Source organism: Equus przewalskii, chromosome 1 (assembly GCF_037783145.1).
Source record: "Equus przewalskii isolate Varuska chromosome 1, EquPr2, whole genome shotgun sequence".
In the NCBI taxonomy this organism is placed as follows: domain Eukaryota; kingdom Metazoa; phylum Chordata; class Mammalia; order Perissodactyla; family Equidae; genus Equus; species Equus przewalskii.
In genome coordinates, this window is record NC_091831.1 from 42,602,624 (window position 1) to 42,626,209 (window position 23,586).

The window sequence follows — 23,586 nt, forward strand, 5'->3', positions numbered from 1 at the left end:
CAGAGTTTTTTGTTTTCCTTCAACTTGCCTTACTTGAATTGAACCAGTGGCCTTACACCTGACAAAGACCAAAATATCTCAACAGGTTGGAATAATGGGTGAAATCCACTGAGATGAGATAACAGAGGAGAAATGTATAGTTTTGCATGCAATAAAAAGAAAAAAATTGTGAAAGTATAGGATGGTGAAGACATGGTGGAGTATAGACAATATTGCTGGAAACAATGGAAGAAAACAATTGAAGTAACATATAAATTTGTCCTGGAGAAGACTTTGGGGGAGAGTATTGGATTCCCTTTTACCTTAATAGACGCTGTTTTCTGTGTTAAGAAGATGGGAAGCTTTATCTCTAAAAACAGTGAGACTTTGGACAAATTATTTAACCCATTATTCATGAACGGCTCATTTATGAATGAGGATAATAGCAGTTTCTGCCTCTTGTAGTATTGCTGTTGGTCTTAAATTGTATAACTAATGTAAAATCACTAAACATATAAACATAATTTCAGATGCGGATCAGCGGTGTTTACCAATGCCTTTCACATATTGGCATATATAAGAAATATTTATCCTACATACATGCTGAGGTTAACAAATGAGATTCCTTAGGGCTGGAGGTGACCCATCAGGGATTTTGGTTGTCCTGAGTCTTACTGGACTCTCCACTTGGAGGGCTGAGCAGGCATTTAGTGATGTCGGGAGCCATCTGTGGTTGTTACAATGTTGGGTGAGGGTGCAGAAGGCTGCCACTGGCCTCTAATGGATAGAAGCTAGGATGCTGCCAACCATTCTACAATGTATAGGACAGCTGCACGGCAATCATGAAGCCCACATGCCAATAGTGCACAGACTGAGAAACCCTACTCTAGTCCATAGATGTGACACCACTTGGGAAACTCTGCTAAAAGTATGAAGGATAAAATAAAATAAAATAAGGTAATATGGTAGAGAATAACAGGGGCAGGTGGTCTCCTTTAGCCAGGGTGGTTAGGAAAGTTATCTCTGAAGAGGTAACTTTGAGTTGACAACCATGCAAATATCATAGATGGCAAAGTATAATACAAAATGCTAAGTATTAACAGGAATAGTACATATTTGAAAAGCTGCTGTATAGAAGAGACTTAGTTAGGATGTGGCAGATACTTATGTGCTGATTTGGTACTTGAACAGCACTGACTTTTTGGCTTCTGCCTAACTCTGAGATTCTGCATAACTACATTCTCAACAAAGACCTTTCTAGTTCCGAGCCTCAACCATTTTCATTTCTCCCCCTGTAGGACGTTCCTTCTCCTCTGTCTCCTAGATCAATTTAGCTATCACTATATGAAAGAAATAAGTTCTTGTTCATTGCTTCAAATTGGTCTCTAGTGTTGTGAAGATTAGCCCCTTTAGACTGTAAGTTCCTTAAGGGCAAAAACTATATTGATATTTCTGTTCACTGGGTACCTGTAAGCAGTTGAGAAAAATGGCAGTAATACCTTCCACTTATTAATGCTAACTCTGTGCCAGGATAAATGCATTTGTTTAATACCATCTGAGGTAAATACTATTATTCTTACTATTCCCAATTTGCAGCTGGGGAAACTGAGGCTCAGGTAATATGACTAAGTAAATAGGGAAGTATTTTACCCCATGTCTGACACTGGAATCAGCACCTTTCATTACTATGCTGTATTGCATCTTGAAAATCTGTGGAATAAACGAAAAAGAAAAAAATTTTTCCCCATCCCCTATCTTTCTTATAAATAGGAGGTGCTTCTTTATGAAAATATTTACTTGTCTTTCTTTTCTTTTCTGGAAGTAAATAGTTTTTTCCCAGTCAGCATTTTTAATTTGTTATGACAGAAATCCATTTTATGCTATCCACGAGCTCCGAAACAAGGCATTTCTAGTCATTTTATCACCAGAATATGTATGCTTTGCTCTATGCTGCTTGTAATTCATTAAAATGTATGTGCTTTGCAAATAGGAAACCAGTCTGTAATAAATCAGCTTTCTAGAAAACATTCATGGAAAGTGCTTGAAATGGTTGCTACATAAGAATATACAAGCTGCTTCCTACTTGTGTTTTGCTGCCATTTATGGGCTTTGTAAACAAGTAGTGAATTTGTGTAAAACTATAAATTAGTGGCCTGCCTTTTAGCATATGTGTGATATCCCATTGACAAAATGCCACTTAATAGTAGCAGATTGTGATGAGCTCTGACTTCCTTTTTACAGAGCAGAGTGATAAACACCTGGTCTGAGTTAGACAAACTGCTCTGATGAAAAGAAAGTAAGACTCAAGATTTTCAGCATTTTTTTTTTTTAACCTGAGGCATCTTTCTAGCTGCCAAAAAACCTGCTTGAGGGGCTTGCACACAGTAGGCATCCAAGACATAAATTGATGAAGAATAGACGTCCACTTGTGCCTACAACACACCCATAGAAAGTAAAGATAAGAGAAACAGTGGTGCTTCCAGTTTTAGTGACAAAATACAAGCTTGCCTGTGCTGGAGAGAGTTAAACAGCTTGGAGCAGGGAGTAATGCAGGCATTCAGTTTTAGGTCTCCTCAAGACCTCTGGCTTCCTGTCCCCCTGGGAATCTATGGCAAGACCCCTACCCCCTCTCCTGAAGAGAAGGAATCATACACTTTCTTAGGCCAGTGGCTACAAGTCTGTTTCCTGGCAGATAAGGCTCTGAACCAGGGCAGGCAGTATTTCAGGCCTGAACATTCATCAGATGTCAGTCAATATTAACGAGGAGGGAACTGTGACCAGCCAAGGCTTTAGTAAGATTGCCCTTGTATGAGAGAGGATTCTTCTGTGTGTCTCATGTCCTGTGTATTCCCTTAATTATTATGAGATGCTGTAAGTGAGCTTCTCTTAGCTTTCTGGGAAGAGCTACCATTCTTTTTTATTACTTACATCTAAAAATTATTATTTTCATAAGGGTAACATGGTTTGTCTTGTAAATAGACCTTCGGCACAACGTCATTCTGCTGGTTCTCTTTGTTTTTTATGATGTTGTGCAAACCAGTTTACATTTTCAAGAATTATTAATTATTGTGGCATGAGAGCAGTGGACTATCACTGATTCCTCTTCCAAAGATATTCTTAAAGACTAAGTCCTTTTTTTAAGATCCTTATCCTCACCAACTCTTCTTTATCCTCTTCTTGTTTGTCGTTCCCTTAATTTCTTTGTACAGTTTGTTATTCAAAGCCATATACTTGCTCCTATGTTGCCTGGAACTTGTCCGTTTCCCAATTTTCTGTAAGCACCTTAAGGGTGGGGTATGTCTCAGCTTCTATCCCTAGTTTCTAGCAGAGCAAGGATTTGCACAAGAATTATGCCTGACACTTACTACATAACCAATAGATATTTGTTGAACTAATAGTCTGGGTAGGTTTTCAGTAAATATGTGCTATGTGAGTGACTCGGTGAATGCAATACAACTTTTCAATTGTTCTACATTTGGATGCTATCACCACAACTATAATGCAAACGTGTCGAGAATAGGGGCATTCTGAAATACCAGAGTCTGTGACTACTATCTGATGATATATTATGGATGTTGCTGGTAGAGTATGTCCAAGAACCCAAAATCAAGGTGGAAGACACAGAAGGTGTGGGGAGCCAAGGGCTGGAAGATCATGGGAAAGGAATATGGTTTAGTTTTCTTCTATCCTCCTTCTTCTTCTCTCCTCTCCCTTATCCATCCCAGGGAAACATAACAAAGGTCAAACCTTTGGAAGGATATTCTACAGAAGAGGAAAAGCCTTGTAAATAAAGGACTCTGACTTTCCTATGTAACATTCCTGGGCAGAGAGCTGAACTATTGTCAATTACTCCTCGCTTGACAAGGGGATAAATGCCTCTAGCGTATGTGTGCATGCATGTATGTATTATGTATGCATGCATGTATGTATGTTTGTATCTATCTAAAATTCGGCCCAGTTGCAAGGTGTGATGCAGTGGCTAAGGCATGTGGGAGGTCGTAGAGAAAGTGAAGAGAAGGCAGGCCCAGACCAAGGTCTGGTGGTCAGTAATAGAGCCAGGTGCCCATGGCCCGAGCACCCCTGGCAACACCATGCCTTTGCTCCTGGAGTGGCCCATGCTTTCCAGTACAACAGCCAGGGTACTGTGCCAGCACATCATGATGGAGTGGGAGTTGCATGCAGCAACAGGAAGAAGAGCTGGACAAGGTGATGAAGGAAGAGCAGGAGACAAGGATGAAAAAGGACATGGAAGAGAGAATGTCACCAGAGGAGATCAAGGAACAGATCCTGAAGGTGCAGGAGAAGCTTTTGGCCCTACAGGAAGAGAAGAATCTGCTTTTTCTGTAGCTCAAGAAAGTTTCACATGAGGAAGGGAAATGGAGGCGAAAGGAGCAGAGTGAGCTAACTACTCTGGCATCTGATGCCTGCCCTTGGTGCCTCACTGTTCACACAGGAACTCGCCTCCTCAGCACACATAGCAGCCCTGGAGGACACAGTCCCCCAGGCATCCTCATGGCGACTGACAGAACCTAGCAGATGTTCGGACAGCAAGTGATTACAACCTGGCACTACAAGGGCGCAGCAGTTGCCTTTGCAGGGAGCCCAGAGCATGGGCGATTCCCAGAAAGCCCAGGTGGCACCTATGGGACTGCTTAGCCCCCAACTCTCTATAGGCCCAGCCAGCCAGCCTATGGTCCCATGCAGCAGCTCAGAGCACCTTCAGCATTTCCTGCAGTGTGATTCCTGTTTCAGCCGCAGCCTTAGGCAGTGCACAATGACTTTCAGGCCAGCCAGACAGGGTTTCTCCAGCCTGGTGGTGTCCTGTCCTTACAAAAGCAGATGGAACACACCCAACAGCAGACCAGCTTCTCTGACTCATCCTCCCCGTGCCCCATTCACCCCCAAGCTCTGCATCCCCGGACTCCTTGCCAGCTCCCTGTGCAGATGCAACCAGCAGGAAAGTCAGGCTTTGCAGCTTTAAGCCAGCCTGACCTGGGGCTCCCCTTCATCCAGCACAGCCAGAACCCGTGAGGCTACCACAAGTGACCGTCAGATTCTGTCTTCAACCTCACCCCCACTCACCGCCATGAGTGAAGGCTCCCCATGCGTCTCATGTGTCCCAGTCCCAGGCCAATAATATTTACCTGCCACTGAAAAAAAATATATATATATGTATGTTTATATATGCATATATGTAAGTATATATATGCTTTATACATGCATATATATATATGCTTTTATATATATATAATCTATATGTTTTAATATAGCTACATTTATTTCTATATCTCTATATTGTTATAATGCCTGGGTTTGAATCTTGGCAACACTCTTTAATCTTTGTTCCGCAAGTCACGAGCTATGTGACTTTGAACAGTTACTCAACTTTCCTAAGTCCCAGTTTTCTCTTCCAGAAAATATAATAGCATCTACACCATAGGACTGATTTTCAATTTTTTAGCATGATTTTTTTTCTTATTAATAGATTTTATTTTTTAGAGTGGTTTTAGGTTTACAGAAAGATTGAACAGAAAATGCAATTCTTGTATACTCCCTTGCCTCGACCCTCTCTTTCCTTTATTATTAAGATCTTGCATTCATATGGTACATTTTTTATAATCAATGAACCATTGTTGAAACATTATTATTAACTAAAGTCCATAGTTTACATCTGAGTTCTTTTTTTGTACACTTCTGTTTGCCAAATGCATAATGTCATGTATCCACCATTAGAGTCGTACAGAATAGTTTCATTACCCTAAAAATCCCCTGTTCTCCACCTATTTATCCCTCCCTCCATCCCTCCTTTTACTGTCTCTGTAGTTTTGCTAATGTAAATGATACTGTGTTTTTAATTTCAAATTCTACTTGTTCATGCCAGTATGTAGAAAATCCGTTGACTCTTGTATATTAACCTTGTATCCTACAACCTTGCCGTAATCACTCATTAGTCCTAGGAGTTATTTGGTCAATTCTTTTGAATTTTCTACATAGACATTTATGTAGTATGTGAACAAAGACAGTTTTATTTATTTTTTTCTCCATCTGTATACTTTTTATTTCCTTTTCTTGTCTTAATGCATTAGCTAGGACTTCCAGTATGAAGTTGAACAGGAGTAGTGAGAGAAGACATCCTTATATTGTTCCTAGTCTTAGAGGAAAGCATCTAGCTTCTCACCATTAAGTATGCTTTCTTTTTCACTTCTTTTCGTGTGTGTGTCAGGACGATTCGCCTAATGTTGCATTTTATTCCCTTTCTTAGCATATCAATTATATTCCTTTTTTTCCTTTTATGTTTTTTCAGTGGTTGCCTTGAGTTTGCAATATACATTTGCAACTAATCCAAGTCCTCTTTCTGGTATTCTCATTACATGTGTTTTATGACTTTTGTAATTGTCCTTCAGTTCTTGGATGTAGTGTTCTTTTTTTCATTCTTCTTTATCTTTGCATTTAAGTTTTAGAAGTTTCTATTACATGTTTTCTGTCATTGACCTTTGATTCTTTCTTAGAGATTCTACCTCTCTCTGCTTACATTGCCCATCTGTCCTAGTATGTTGTTTACTTTTTCCATTAGAACCCTTGGCACATTATTCATAGTTATTTTAATTTCCTATCTGATAATCCCAAAGTTTCTACCATATCTGAGTTTGGTTCTGAAGCTTCCTTTGTCTTTTCAATTTGTGGTTTTTGCCTTTTAGCATGTCTTGTAATTTACTTGTTGAAAGCCAGCTATGATGTATTGGGTGAAGGAACTGAAGTAGATAGGCCTGTAGTTGGAGGTTGTATGTTTGTCTGGGTAAGAGTTAGACTGTATTTACTGTTTACTGTAGCTGTGATGTCAAAGGCTAAAATTTCCTCTAGTGTCCTTGTGTTCTTCTATTCTGTTGCCTTTGGGTTTCCCTGGAAACGCCTTCTTAAATAGGTTCTGAGACTTTCAGTCTTCTAGCTGTAATCTCTTATTATTATAGAGGAGCACTACTAGGGTTTTCCAGAGAAATAGAATGAATAGGAGCCTTTATATATACAGTTATGTGTCACATAATGACATTTCAGTCAATGACATACCACATATATGAAGGTAGTTCCATAAGATTAGTACCATATAGCCTAGATGTGTAGTAGGCTATACCATCGAGGTTTGTGTAAGTACTGTAGAGGAGAAAGATATTGTCCTTTACCCTTCTAGGTCTTTCTGGCTAGTCTAAGAATTAAATTGACATGAGACAGATTAACAGGAGAAAAACAAACAAAAGTTTAATAACATGTATACATGGGAGAAAGCCAGAAAAACTAAGTAACTTGCCAAAATGGCCAAAGCCCTTGCCTTAAATACCATGCTCAGCTAAAGACAAAAGAAGATTTTGGGGGTGGGGAGAGTCAATGATTTCAAAGAGAGGGAAGGTAATTCACAGGTAGGTGAAAAAGAGCAAATGATTGGAAAACAAGAGTTTGGCCACACAGAAACAGAAGAACACGGAGGGGATCCCAACAAAGAAGGTTTTCTAGATTTCTTCCTGTGTACCACCTAGATCGTGTTATGCTAAGGTGATAGCTTGCTTCCTGAGATAGGTTTTTTTATCTGAATTCTTTTAGACAGTTAAGGAGGAGGTAACAAGAAAAACTTTCTTGGTCTTTTGTTTCTTAAAAATAATAAGCCTAAGATAATCCTCATGTTAAAGAGACATATTTTGGAGTGACAAATTTTGTTCCCCTTTATACACTCTATGATCTTTGCACAATAACAAAATCACTTAACAATGCATTTCTCAAAACAAATCCCTGTCGTTAAGTGAGGCATGACTGTATATATATATAAATAAATTTATTGCAAGGAATTGGCTGGTGCAATTATGGAGGCTTAGATGTTCCACAACCTGCTGTCTGCAAGTTGGAGATATAGGAGAACCAGGGTGTAATTCAGTCCAAGTCTGAAGACCTGAGGACCAGGAGAGCCGGTGATGTAGATTCTAACTTAAGTCTCAAGACCTGAGAACCAGCAGTGATGAGAGCAGGAGAAGGTTGATGTCTTGGCTTAAGCAACAAGGCAAGAGGGTCCAAATTCTCCTTTCCTTTGCCTTTTTGTTCTGTTTAGGCCCTCAACTGATTGGATGATACCTACCCACACTGAGGAGGACAAACTGCTTTACAGAGTCCACTGATGCAAATGCTAATTTCGTCTAGAAACACCATCACAGATTCACCTAGAAATGATGTTCAGCCAGATATCTGGGCACCCTGTGATCCAGTCTAGTTGACAGATAAAATTAACCATCGTAGCCTGTAAGGTGTGGTGGGGAGGGGATTTGTGCTATGAGTCTCAGTCTTTTAGTGAGCCTTAATTATGGGTTTCCTTTCCCCCACATCAAAGGCAAGAGGGCTCTGGATCTGAGTATTTTCTTTATTGCCCAGGTTGGTTAATCTTTGGTAAAACCCCCCTTTAGGCTCTAGTAAACTAGTTACCTTGGAGGACAGTGCCTGTTAAAGAGAACAGAGAGCTCTGAGTATATTTAAAAATGATGGCTTTTCTTCTTTCCCTGAGAGAAGCACAGGGAATTTTTCTCTTATCTTCAGGGTGAGATCCTGATAAGAGTTCGGGGGGCGGGGGGGGGGCGGGTAGAAGTCATGAAAGTGTGGAGAGACTGCCTAAATCGGGGCTCCCCACGAGTTTTTAACTCTCCAGCTAGTCCACACTGAGCCTCTGGCACTGCACCAGTGACAATTTAAATTGTTCCTCCCTGTATTGGCTCTAGCTGGGAGCTTCTGCTCCTGGTGGGTAAACTGTGAGTCACTGTATCCTCCAGTCTGTTTCTCCAGTTTACAGGGCAGCCCTGTAACCTCACTCTTCTCATGGATTTAAGAAAAGTTAATGATTTTTCAGTTTGTTCAGCTTTTTTCTTGTGAGGATGAGTGTTGATTTCCAAGCTCTTTACGTATCAGACTGGAAACCACCATTTTTTAATATAAAATGTAATATTCATATAAAGCACTTAGCACAATGTATGGCACAAGTGAGAAAATTTTGTTAGCTATGACTCTTATTTATTATTGATTCCGTCAAACAAGTGTTTTCCAATAATAATGAAACAGCATGAGAAAATAGGCATCACAGAAGTTGGTACGTCTCTCTGAGTCTGTTCAAAAATTACTTCTGTGCAAAATAAAAGATTTAGGAATTAACTATGGTCAGAGGTCTATAGCAATCAAAATTACAGGATGACACTGGCATATAAAACAAACCTGAGCTGAAAGCTGGGCCCGAGAACCTGGGACATGAGGGAACAGTGGGGAACATGAAGGAAAATAGCAGAAATTAAGCTCAAGGGCGTATAAGTTTGGGAATAGAAAGGTGATGAAGGAGATAATAGCCTCTTTAGACGTTTGATCCATAGGAGAATTGACTTAGCCAGCTTTGTCTTTTGTATTCAAAGATGGCGCTTTGGATGGGGATTGCTATGTGTGCCAAGAGATGCTGTCGAACAGTTTATTCCAAGAAAGGCTGCCCTTTGGTTCACAGCTGTTGCCACTGTTTAGAACAAAGCTGTAGATGTGTGGCCTGCCCAACCTCTTTGCTCAGACAGAGCCTCCTCATCCCTGATTACTGGGAGTTTACTTGTTCTGTGAGCTACTGAGTTTCCCAATGGTTCAGAATCGCCACAGTGTTTGAAAAGCACCAGCAAAGCGATCCTTCTGTCCTGCCTGCTTGTGGTCGTGTATATATATATGTGGTTCACCACAGACTGATTACTTATGGCCTGTTTTCCCCAAACATTTCTCGCTCAGCATAGTTGGTGGTATTTTTCTGAGATCATTTCTGAATATTCTAGAAGCTTTGCGTGCTTCCAGCACCTCATTGTCAACAATCTTGCCTCACCTTTCAGTGTTAAGATTTGTATGTAGTTCTACGTGATGACATCACTTTAGAAAACCAATTTTATATGTGTAAAATAGAAAGGATCATCCTTGCAGCCTCAGAGAAGTTTGGACCCTAAGTGCACCATAAACTTTCAGTTTGTGCTAGACCTTGATTCCAGTATTAGTTTCCTAAAGAGATTAGATTACATGACTCACTTGGGGAGGTTGCTTAAAATATAAATTTCTGGACACCACCTCATAACTACTGAAACATATCTAGGGGAAGAGCCTGGAAACTTGTATTTAATTAAATTAATTCATTTATTTTTAGTGAGGAAGACTGGTCATGAGATAACATCTGTGCCAATCTTCCTCTATGTTGTGTGTGGGATGCCACCACAGCATGGCTTGATGAGTGCTGTGTAGGTCTGTGCCTGGGATGTGAACCTCTGAACCCTGTGCCGCCAAAGCAGAGCATGCGAACATAACCACTATGCCCCTGGGCTGGCCCCTGGAAACCTGTATTTTAAATAGCAACTGTACCATTGCAGGTCACGTTACACATTGGTGACAGAGACCACACACATGTGTGCATGTGCACACACAGCCGTGCATACATTCACGTGCCTTAGATTCCCAATTTATTTGGGTAAGGAAACAGAACCTAATGGAAGTGGAGTGGCTAAACCCAGCAGGAACAGGCACAGTCTATCTCTGCCAGTCTTTCCCATGCCCCCTCCTCCTATGGATACGCTGCTGCTGATGACATTTGAGACAGGTGGGATCCTGCTAAGATTGAAAAAGAAAGTGACACTTGACTCTGTTCCTCTCCTTTTATTATGGAGCTTCTGTTATCATTTGAGAAGTTGTTACCTTAAAATTTTGGCATTTTCCATTTAAGGCAGGGATCAGCAAACTGCCCACTACCTATTTTTGTACAGCCTATGAGCTAAGAATGGCTTTTGAATTTTTAAATGGCTGAAAAAAAATTCAGAAGAATAACACTTGATACCATGTGAAAATTATATGAGATTCAAATGTATGTTTTACTGGAAGCCAGCCACACACATTTCTTTCCCTATTGTCTATGACTGCTTTTGCACTGCAGTAAGAGCTGAGCAGATACAACAGAGACAACATGGCCTGAAAGCCTGGAATATTCACTAGCTAGACCTTTATAGAAAAAATTTGACAGCCCCTTATTTAAGACAATGTTGACAGGTACCAGGCTTTCCTGGTTCTTGAACCAAATACAGCATCAACAGAGTCCCAACCTTACCCTGGGGGGAGTGGAGTCAGTGCCCAACTGGTCCTGGACACTCACCTTGCTTCCTGATCTCCAGGGTCCTGGAAACAACTGCCCACATTTAACCCTGATCTGATTTTATATCCTCTGACCTGGAGGTTATGATACCGAGTTTGGGCTGAAGACCGCAGTCACAATCCATTCCTCTCACAACCTCTTGGGTGATTCACATGGCCTGGAGAGTTTAGGAAATACCAACCAATTCCAACTTCTTCATTTCGTAGGTGAAATGATGGACTTGCTTGCCAGGAAGTTAAGTTATTTGCTAAAGGTGTTTGCAGCTAATTTTGGAATCTGTGGACCACACCTCAATTCTCTCGAAGCCTTTCTGGTCATTATATCATGTGCCTGAAGACAACTACTAGTAGACAGTGGCTCTCTAGGCAAACAAATTTGTGACAACTTTGGAGAAGTAGATCACATTCTTCAAATGCAAATGAGAAACTTAGATGAGAGATTTCCCTTATTAAATTAGAAAGTGTTGTTTTAAGCAGAAACCAGGAGGCCTCCTGGGGCTCCCATCATTATTCTCAGTGTCAGCTTTTTAAAAAGCTTAGGGGCCATAAAGCTTAAGGTGGGGGAGGAAAAAAGTTAATAAAGAACAAGCATGGTGCTCTCTGACTGACAGTCGAATTTGTAATCTTCCTTCCCAATTAGCATTAAAGCTTTCCCTATTTGGCAAAAAAGATATGTGACTGAACTTTAACTTCTAAAGAGATGTCTTAACAGCTGCTCACCACCCTAAGATGAATATCAGTAATTAGAACTATTATCGTTTTCTGTCATCATTATGGCTGCTGTTATTAATCCTCAACACGGAAAGCCATGAAGCAAGCTAATGCTGGCTATACCAAACTATGAAATCCTAATTACCGTTCCCTGCTCTAGAAAAGAAGCTATTTGTAAGAACAAAGTAGCTATTAAGAGAAGGAGGGCATGGTGACTGTTTAATGTGTTGATGATTTGGAATCACCAGCTAAAAGAATCCTGGAGAGTGACCCGTGCTCTCATTCTGCTTTTAAACTGCTTTAAAGGGTCATCGGATTTGTTCCAAAGCAGTTTAGGTTCCACCTTGTAGACCTTGACCTCTCCAATGTGTCTTCCCCACTGAAATTTGCAAACAGCTAATATCACTGTTTGACAACAAAGATACTGTAGGCATAATTACTGTTGAACCAAAAAAAGCGATAGTCACTAGAAAAATGGTTTGAATATTTTTAAAATAGCAAGTCTGTTGCTTAGAAGCAGCCTGTACAATTGTGTGCAGTAGTCTAAAATGTGTAGTTCACCATTAACTTACTTGATCCATTATTTTGAAATTACAGAAAGGGATTATTGCCCTGGGTGATTCATCTTTTTATGCTTTAATTTGATATTCAAGGGGAGTAATTAAACTGTGTTTGCCAAACCCAGTGATAAATACACTCAAAACCAGACCAAAAAAACAATAAAAATGAGTTGTATTTAGAACATATAAATCAAAAAGGCTAAAGATAGAAGGTTGAAACTAATTAATTTTCCATTTTATTTATCTAAATTTTGATTAATCAAATGTGGTTTACTTACCAATTGCTAAACATTTATCAATGGATCAAGAATGGGCTTTATCAATAATCTTCAGGCAAAGCCCTCAGGCATAACATTACATTAATTGGTTTTTAAGTGGAAAAATATGGAAAGGAATGGATTTTTTTCCACCCCAGTTATATAATCTGTTTCTCAGCAGACCTCCTGGCTGAGATCTGAATTCTGATACAAGTGCAGAAACAGAACAAGTTAAAGTCTCTAAAACTATTTCCCAAGTAAAATATGCTTATGAGAAATAAATAGCCACTCTGTGGCCTCCTCTTGGAGGATGCCAACATATTGAAACCTAACAAGGTCTTTTGGATTTCGTTTCCCCAATTCCCAAACTTGATCCAGGGGCATTTGGGGGCATGTGATTTTCACTTGTTACCTGTCAACATTCCACAGAACACTATGAAGCAGATTGTGGGAGATGCTGGTATAGGCATGAAGCTTCTTGTAATAAAGTTGGCTTGGGCAGGAAAGGGTCGTGGGAAATTTTGATTACTGCAGGACAGCAGCAGGAGTAGTGGAAGAGAAGGAAGAGATGTGGTCTGAGGTGCCAGCATCTCTAGAAGCCTAGAGTTCATGCTCAGTGCGTTGAGTGGGTGTACCCTGGGTAGCAGGAGAGATGCCATATGAGCCCCAGCTGAGCTCTCAACCTCACTGCCTCAGAAACCATCCTCCAAGAGACCACATTCTTCTTTTGAGGAAGGATTTTTGTGTCTGGTCATATTTGGGTGGCATTTCTGTATATTCCCTAAATTTCTTTTTTTATTACCCAAGTCCTCTACAATGAAGTTGGAATTCATCATTTTTTGTATGAAAGTAATGACGCATTCACACATTTTAATTTTGTGTATATATGTCTATAAACGTTATTTTAAAAAAAAGTTGCTTCAAATGCCTGTGACCACTGTTGGTGCATGATGAATCTATGATGACATAAGAGATACCATTGTCTTCTGTTATGAGATTGACTTTTTGATGTTTAAATGAGCTTTATTTTATTAAAAAAATGAAGAACAAACATAGTTTTAATTTAATTTTGTTTTATTTTTAGATATTCTTACTTGGGAAAATGCTGATCCTAAGTTGTTTTATAGAGCTATAAAAACATTACTGAGTTGCTAGCCTCTGTAAGAGTTGACAATGTCTTGGAGCTCCTTCCCCCGCTTCTCCTACCCCCACCCAAGCCAGTAGGAATGGTGAGTCTTGGTGAGCTAGTTACTCCTTTTTGTTTGCAGATGTCTTTCTCTATTCCTTTCCTAACAGGAGCATAAATTTGTATGCTCAAGGAGTACTGTGGCTGTGAAGTAGGTTTCCTCTCTGTGAAGTTCACTGGCCTATTATGGAACTGAATATTCATTCTTGGTGTCTCTCACACGTCTGTCTGACACAGAACTAATTGCCCTGGACTGAACCTGTTACACAATATTGTTACCTGAAAACTGATGAACTGGGGATCAAATCAACATCTCAAAATTACAATAACCTTTCTAATAGGAAAGCCATAGGATAATAATAAGTAAAATGCTAGAGATGGGAGGAGCCCTGGAAATGATCTAGGTCAGCCCTTTCATGTTATAAATGAGGAAGCCAGATTTGATGTGATAGTATATACAGTTTCCTCCATATCAGCTAATGGAACTCTATTCAATTAAAAGTGTTTCCATCACTTCTTATAGGAAAAGAAAGACTTTCATTTTATTGGTATAGGTTAATGCAATAGAAAATTATATTTAGGGGCCGGCCCAGTAGCGCAGCGGTTAAGTATGCACGTTCTGCTTCAGCGGCCCGGGATTCGCCGGTTTGGATCCCGGGTGAAGACATGGCACAGTTTGGCAAGCCATGCTGTGGTAGGCGTCCCACATATAAAGTAGAGGAAGATGGGCATGGATGTTAGCTCAGGGCCAGTCTTCCTGAACAAAAAGAGGAGAATTGGCAGCAGATGTTAGCTCAGGGCTAATCTTCCCCAAAAAAAGAAAGAAAGAAAATTATATTCATCAGTGCAGAGATTTGGAAAGAATCAAGGAATATATTTTGCACATTCCAGTCTCTTACATGAGCAACCATAGTAAATAAATGCTTATAAGAAGAGTGGTAGTAAAATAACAAAATTCACATTCATGAGAGGTACTGTTAGAATTTTTCTTATTTAAGTATTTATGAGATCATCTCAAACAAATTTTCAATCCAAATAATCTATTATAGAATTGTGTCTTCAAACTTTGTATTGAAAAAGGATAAAAATATTATTACCATGCATAGTTGATACGTTTGAGAATCCTGGTGTTATTTTCAGATTTTCTCTGTAGAAAGCAATTTTCTCTGCTGAGTAATGTAGAAATTTAGCCTGAGTGCTCCTCATTAGACAGGATAATTTTTGTTAATGTAACATTATAATTCACGTATTCTTATAAATATTCCGTTACATTCCTCACCTCAGAAACTTTCTCATTTAAAATATTGAATATCATTTTCTCTTTCCTGAATTGGTTCTGTGTTGATTTTTTTTAATTGAGGGCAATGTTGTTCTTTAACTCATTTCAATAAAATTGTTTGTATAATTCTAAAAACACCAAGAATATAGTATACTATTGCAAAAGCAATATAAGAACAATATTTGAGAAAATGCCTCCCTGTTGACCCCAAATAATTGTCCTTTAATAACAACAATAATACCATTTATTAAATATTCATTATGTGTCAGACATCAAGGGCTTTACTTAGGTTCACTTATTGAATCCTTAGACAACTCTGTGAAGTAAGTGGTATTAAGCTTATTTTACTGATAAAGAAACTTGGCCAGGAACACCCGCCTAAGAAGTTGACACATGGAGGATTTGCATCTCAGTCTGTTGTACACTCAAGGCCAGACTTTAATTTTTATGTTACTTTGCTTTGACCTCTAAGTGGACAGGCAGAGGAGAGCTTTACTGGGGACCAATCTGGGGCTTAGTTATTCCCCTTTAACAAATTCCAGCCCCAGTGGGGACTCTAACAGGGCATGTGGCCAGGGCAGTTCTAAAGGGAGTGATGCCAGCTGCTTATGAAAGATCGAATTGTGGGAACCTGTCTATCACTTTAAAATTTCTTTTTCAATGAGAAATTTTCAAGCTGTTGATTGCTGCCAATGACCTGCCAATGAATTTAGCGATGATGCTTCCTTTGTACTGGGAAAGGAGGTAAGGTGAGAGTTGTCTCAGTAGCAAAGAGAAAAAAGATCTTATTCTTCTCATAATCCCTTCCTGAAGTGTTTTTCTGGAACAGTTGATATTCTTGTCAGAAATTGCATCTGGGCAACATGCCTATTTTTTTTCCCCCATAAAAATCTAGACCAACAGATATTATCCAAAGCGATTGAGTAGTAGTTCCAGTGTGATGATGGTTGTGTTTTCAAAGCACAGATGTAAAACGACCTGCCTGGACTAGCACGGTGCCTCTTAGTCACAATCCATCTTACTCGGGTCTGGTGTTTCACTCTTTACTAAAAGAGGAAGCAAAGGCAGATACCTATGAGGATAAACGGTTGAAGCCAGCAGGGTAGGAACTGTGGGAGAGTTGAGAGCACATGCCCACTCTCAGATGGGCGGCAGCTCCTCTGCTCTGGCCAGTTCTTTCTGTTCAGGAATGAAGGGCTAGCATTATACCTCTTCTGATTTTTTTAAGTGTTGAAAAAAACAGATTCTTTTGTAAAATCTCCGAATTCTGGTTCTTAAATTTTACCAAAGATTTTGGTCAAAGGAAATAAATCTTCAGTATGGATTTAAATATGTGTACTCTCTAATTTAGTAAATACTTTGGTCATGATTTTGTTACTGAGCCATCCAGAAAAGCTGTGATATATGTAGGGCACATATTATTCCTATCTCTCAAATGAGGAAACAGAGGCACACAAGATCACACCTTGTAACTATCTAAGCTGAAACTAAAACTCTCCAGAACCAGTCTGCCTAAGTACAAATCCTATTTCCACCATTTACATTCAATGTGACATTGAGCAAGTTACCCACCCTTCGTGCCTCTTTGATTTTCTATAGTAGATAGAGTAATTGTGATGTCATAAGATTATTGTGAGAATTAAATAAGATAATTAGAATATATTTGGCATAAACTTTTAGCTGCTTAATAATGTCTATCTGCTTTAAAACAATAATAACAACAATATTTCACATTGCTGTCAGTATAGCAGTAAAGAGGAGATTTGCCAGACACACAATTTCTAAACAGGAGTTTCAGCAATGATGTGGCACAAACACAGCTAATACTAGGTTGTATTGCCATCTTTAAAAATAGTTCAAGGGGCTGGCCCTGTTGCACAGAGGTTAAGTTCGAGCTTTCCGCTTTGGCGGCCTGGGGTTCGCCAGTTCAGAATGCGGGTGAGGACACGGCACTGCTTGGCATGCCATGCTGTGGTAGGTGTCCCACATATAAAAGTAGAGGAAGATGGGCACAGATGTTAGCTGAGGGCCAGTCTTCCCCAGCAAAAAGAGGAGCATTGGCAGCAGTTAGCTCAGGGCTAATCTTCCTCAAAAAAAAAATTTAAAAAAAATAAAAAATAAAAAAATAGTTCAAGAACATTATTTGGATCTCAGTGATATAGAGTTACAAACTCTTTATTTTGAGTGAGCAGGATATTGTATATACATGTGCACACACATAAGTTAAGCCAAGGGACTAGCAAACAATGCACTTTGCTGAGGTCCATGAATAGAACCAAATAAAAACTGAAATAGAGAGAAAAGCTTTGCTGACATGATTCAGAAAGTAACCACTCAGGTCCCAAGCTCAGAGCAGAAAATCAGATAAGAAATGCAGAGTAATCACTGGAAAAGAGCAAATACATGCATGCACATGTGCCTGGGTACACCCACGCGCACGCACCCACCAGGCTATTTTAGATCGTATTTTGGGCTGGGTCAGCCAAAGCACAATGTGCATTAAGAAACAACTCTAAACATCCTTCAGGTTTTGTTTTTTTAAAATTCCGTTTGGGAAATCTCTTTATGACATTTTAGCTTCACACTTTTGAAATCTATTGAGAATTGTCAAGTACCTTATCTTAGTTAAGATAACTAATTCCAATCACCTTGCATTAGTTAAGATAGATTAAGTTATGTTACAGTAATAAACAACCCCAAGTCATCAACAGCTTAAGTTTATTCCTCACTCATGTTACATGTCCAAGGGCATTCTGCTCATTGTGGTCTCTCAAGGACCATGGCTAACAGGGGCTGCATTTTGACCTCTGTTTCCATGATCACCATAGCAGAGGGAAAGGTTTATCCCTGTTTCTCCTACCCTTTCTCTGTAACCTCTGGAATACCGAAAAATTAGCTTTGCCAATTGGTGAAGAAGAGGACAGACTATAAGGAGCATCCTTGATTGCTTCAGCGTTATTAGACTATCTTCTCAATGGTAAAAGCTCAGAGTTAGTTATATCTGAGCAATGTTTTTTCTCATAGAGAAATTGAGTGAAGAGTTCCGCAGTTCTTTATTATATGGATTTTAATCAGGTATCAAGTGACAAGATAATCAATCAGCCAGGATAGAGGAAGAGCCAGATGATAGAGTTTGGAGCAGGATTATGACTTAGACATTTAGAAGAATCTTTTTATCTGTGTTCAGCCTAAGGAGGAAGGCCCTGGTCATGAGGATTGGTGATGCTGCTCTAAATACCAGGCTTCTTCACTCACTACTCCCAAACTACTTCCTCCCAGTCATTGTGTAGGTTGGCTGTAGTAGAGTGAGTCAGGGCCCTAGAAATCTTTGCTTTACTTACCTTCTTCACCTTGAAAGTTAACCAGGAAGAGCCTCTCTACTCCCAGGAGAGGAGGATTTCAGATTCTAAACTTTAGAGAATTGCTAAACATTTGAATTATTTGAACTTAGGTATGATTTAACTGAATTTATATATGGTTATTGAGGCTCTTGTGCACCTCATTTAAATATAGAGGAGAAACTCAGTATAATCTGTGGTTCTGTTAACTCACAAAGAGGAGTATTCTGGAGGTAAGTGCTTCTTATGGTTTAAACAAACAAAGGTGGGAGAAATTATGGGAGGGGAGCGTGATTCAATTCAGTAAACACTGATGAAACTCTTACAATTGGCGTTCAGTAATTGGAAGGCTTGAGATGGGGGAGATTCAACGATAGCAATGAGTTAGTCTTGGAGGATAGATGAACAGCAGATTTACTTCCCCTTCTCGTTTCTTACAACCTGGCATTTGTTCCTACTATTCTAAATTCACATATGTCTCAATCATGAAAGACTTCTTGGTTACTAAATCCAGTTGTTGCATCAGGTGTCCTCTCTTGGGAATTTGATACTACCAATCATTCTCTCCTTAAAATCTTTGCCTTGTCTTTTGTAACGCCACACTTTCCTAGGTCTTTTCCAGTCTTACTGGCTGTTATTTCTTTCTTCCTTATAAGCCCTGAGTCCTCCAGTCTTCCATTCGGCTTAGTTATTCACTGCAGCTAACTACTCACTAAACTTTCCTGAAGTAATTTTGTTACTGTTAATATGCATATATGAACGTGTCTAAAATCATGTCACTTGTCTATTTATTTTTCCTGAAAATAGACCCATGCATTTAATTGCCTACTCGACATTCTAATCATCTCTAGCTCAACCTATTCGAGACTAAACTCATCTTCTTTGAACTTCCTTTTCCTTCTGTTTCTATTTTAGTGAATGGCAATATTTGGCCCAAGCTGAAATTGGATCTTCCTTGGTTCTTTCCTTTTTTTCATCCCTAAACTTAAATCCTGTTTATTTGATCTTATCAAAATCTTACACATCTGATCCCCTTTGTCCTACTTTATCTAGGTTGAAGCTTAAATATCTCTTTCTCTGTGTTGTCTTAACAATCGGTTCATACCTCTATCATAGCATTTTTATATTGTATTATGAATTGCTAATTTTATTTAAATTTTTCGCTGTTGATAATGACCTCCTTGAGCCTGGGAATAGTCATTTGTTTCATAATTTCCAGTATTTATAACATTTCTTTAATATAGCTACACCACAAATGAATGATGTTACAGGTACAGAGAGATGCTGACAAATAAATCTATATGTGATAATTTTGTTTTCTGAAAGCAAATGGTAAGGTCAAATTTTCCACTAGGTACAACTGGATTTGCAGCTAGAGAAAGTCAAATGATCTGTATGGGCAAAGTACCCAATTCTAAGGAATGGATCACTAGCGATTGTGGGAAATCTCCCATCTCTTACATCTTACATCTTTGAGCTAACTAATATACTCTTCCATTTACCATGGGAGAAAAAAAATGAGTGAAGCTAGAATTATAGTTTGTTTCTTTAACCAAAATATAATTGTTATAATACCAATTTAAAAACAGATTTTTCTGGAGCCGGCCAATGGTGCAGAGGCTAAGTTCGCACGTTCTGCTTCGGTGCCCAGGATTCGCTGATTCAGATCCCAGGTGCAAACCTATACACCACTTCTCAAGTCATGCTGTGGCAGGCATCCCACGTATAAAGTAGAGAAAGATGGGCACAGATATTAGCTCAGGGCCAGTCTTCCTCAGCAAAAAAAGAGGAGGATTGGTGGTAGATGTTAGCTCATGGCTAATCTTCCTCAAAAAACAATAAATAAATAAAATAAAATAAAAATAGGTTTTTTCCTTGTGTAAAAAGCAAAGCAGCTTTAGATCAGATTAGGCAGAATCGAAGGAAATGGTAAAAATAATTCATAATTCTTAAAAGGTCCTCTAAATAAACATGAAGTACTCCTTCCTAGTACAGAGCTTGTGACATTCATACTAGAAACACTTCATTTTGCCTGAATCCTTAGAAACTTCTTCATTGAGGGCTCTCCATTAGATTTTGGGTTTTGTCTTGGGAGCTGATAGAGTGAGAAGAGGAAGTGTAAGAGATTTGTGGGAAGATTTCCATAATGATTAGCAGAAATTCAGACAGAAAGAGTTATCTTACTGTTAAGTTAGCATAAGTGCCTTCTTTTAAAATGTAGCTTCTTAGACCAGAGTTGGAAAACACTTTAATTTTAAGAAAATTACAGAAACAATGATTTGGTGCTATCAGCAATGGCTAAGTGATGGATATAATGTTCATAATGTCATTTCTAGGCTTTCCAGGCCACTTGATAGGACTTTATTTACAAGTATAAAGTAGTTCTTCAAATGCAAGCAGAGAGAGTTGTATATTTCACATGATTTTATTGTGGCCATATTCTGTGCACTGTGAGTTCTGAGGAGGAAAGGCATTAAATAAACCCATGAAATAAAGAAGAAATTAATATGCTTCTGACTCTCCTCCAATGTTGGCCTGTTTTGAATGGTTAACCTGATTTAGTGTTTCCAGGGGGTTTTAGCTATTATGTGCTCTCAGAGAGAGCATATTGAAACAGGCCATGGTTTGTAAATCTTGGCAGAAGTGTAGGAACCAAGTCCTTGGTTAGCCCGAATTCCTTTTGTTCCAGCCTGACTTTAGAAATCTAATCCAAGAGTTCTACATACCATCTGCATTCAAAGACTCTGTGAACTGCCTATTTATTTACTGTTTAATTTCATTGTAGTTTATTTAATTTCTTAAAAAGAATGATGTGTCTTCCTTTTTATATTAACTAAAAATAGAGACTTCTGGTCAACATGCTAATGAGAGCCTCTACCCAGGAATACTTAAGTGCCTAATTCCACTGACTGTTTTTGCCAAGGTCCAAGGATTCGTCCTAAGAAGCTCTTCTGAAATCTGAACTAATTTAGGTTTAGATCAAAGTGGTTTAGAGCAAGGTGGAAAGACACTTGCATTTTTCTTTAGGAAGGCAGTGATAGCACCCTCCTTTTTGAAAGTTTTTGGACATTCTCAAACATTCCTTTCTGCTCAAACATTTTATCATTCCGAGACATAATGACATTTTCACCCCTTCTACTCCTTTCTTCTTCACCTTTTCTGCAATTGAGAGGCCACACTAGCATGTGACATCCTCCAAGAATTTCATGGTTTTGAGGATGCTCTCTATTCACATTGCAGTGCAGGAGTGTGAACACTGCTTTGAAATCAGAGTATCCACATTCCAGTCCCAGTTCTGCAGCTTCCCTTCTAATTGAATGACGTTGGGCAAACTGTTTAATCTTCTAAGACTCAGTTTCTTCATCAAGTGGAATGGGAATAACATAATTGTATATACCCCAGAGGGTTTGCATAAGGTTTGGGGAGGATTAAAATGCAATATATTAATATTGCTTTACTGTCGTTATTTTTGAAGTGGGATGCAGATAGGGATAGGGTATATGGGTAAACTGATCAGAGAGGATGAATGTTGTTGGATGTGAGCCTGTACAACTGTTAAAAATGTTTGATAATTCTGGTTATGTGCTAGTGCTTGGTTCAGTTTTCATTAGTTCATCCTATGAATCAGATAACCCTTACTATTTTGGACCATTCCAGCTATTATTCTTTTTAATGCTCTTGCCATTGTCCCATTGTCATCAAACCTTAATTATCTGATTTGAACATTATTTTGTGTTGTGTCCTTTTCAGAATCTAAACCTGTTGAGTGTAACTTTGCTACAGCCACTATAGCAGCCTGGTGGTCTAGTGGTTAAGATTCAGCACTCTCACTGCCATGGCCTGGGTTCATTTTTCCTGGTTAGGGAACCACACCATCCGTCTGTCATCTGTCAGTAGTTGTACTGTGGTGGCTGCATATTGCTATGATGCTAAAAGCTATGCCACCAGTATTTCAAATACCAGCAGGGTCCCTCATGGTGGACAGGTTTCAGTGGAGCCTCCAGACTAAGACAGATGAGGAAGAAGGACTTGACCACACACTTCTTAAAAATTGGCCGTGAAAACCCTATGAAGAGCCCTGGAGCATTGTCTGATATAGCACTGTAAGGTGAGAGGATGGCTCAGAGAGATTGAGCAGGGTTCCACTCTGCTGTACACGGGGTCTCTAGGAGTCAGAATTAACTGGGTGGCACTACCACCAACAAAACTATAGCAGAAGTCTCTCAGAAATGTTGGCTTATTTGCTTTTGATATAGAAAACTCATCACATATAGCCAAATTGAGAATCTTTCTTCTCTGTTTCTTTTTTTTTTGGTTTTGTTAATCTTGGAAATATCATTAATTTAAAGAAAAATCCACAATCCATTATAAGCCTGCATAAACACAGACACACGCAAACTCCAAATGACATAAGAAAGGAGAGCCTAAGCTTAACAAATATATAAAATTAAGAGAAAACTCTGATCCCACTCCCACATCTCCTTTTCCTTGATAGGTTTGTAAATACTTAGTCAGAAATTAAGGATGGATCCAGCAATTCTGCTTCTGGGAATATATGGAAAGGAAACAAAAACATTATATCAAAGAGATATTTGTAACCCCGTGTACATAGCAGCCTTATTTACAGTAGCCAAGACATGGAAACAACCTAAGTGTCCACCAACAGATGAATGGATAAAGAAATTGTGGTATATGTACAAACAATGGAATATTATTCAGCCATAAAAAAGAAGGAAATCCTGCCGTTTGTGACAACATCGGTGGGCCTCGAGGGTATTATATGAAGTGAAATAACTCAGATGGAGAAAGTCAAATACCGTATGATCTCACTTACATATGGAATCTGAAAAAAAAAAAGATGCTTAGACAAAAAGAGCTCAGATTTGCAGTTACCAGAGGTAGGGGATGGGGAAAGTGGGAATTGGATGAAGGTGGCCAAAATGTACAAACTCCCAGTTGTAAGATAAATAAGTACTGGGGAGGTAATGTACAGCCTGATGACTACAGTTAACACTGCTGTATGGTATATTTGAAAGTTGTTAAGAGAGTAGATACTGAGAGTTCCTATCACAAGGGAAAATTTTTTTTCTTCTTTTTCTTT

The 23,586-nt window shown here is 39.1% G+C and overlaps 1 protein-coding gene and 1 pseudogene across 3 annotated transcripts in view; both read left to right on the top strand.

The window, feature by feature from the left end:
- Positions 1–23,586, top strand: part of PRKG1 (protein kinase cGMP-dependent 1) — a 1,115,575-nt gene that overhangs the window by 784,339 nt on the left and 307,650 nt on the right. The gene's annotated exons all lie outside the window — the stretch shown is intronic.
- On the top strand, positions 4,071–5,025 carry LOC103540636 (G protein pathway suppressor 2 pseudogene; annotated as a pseudogene).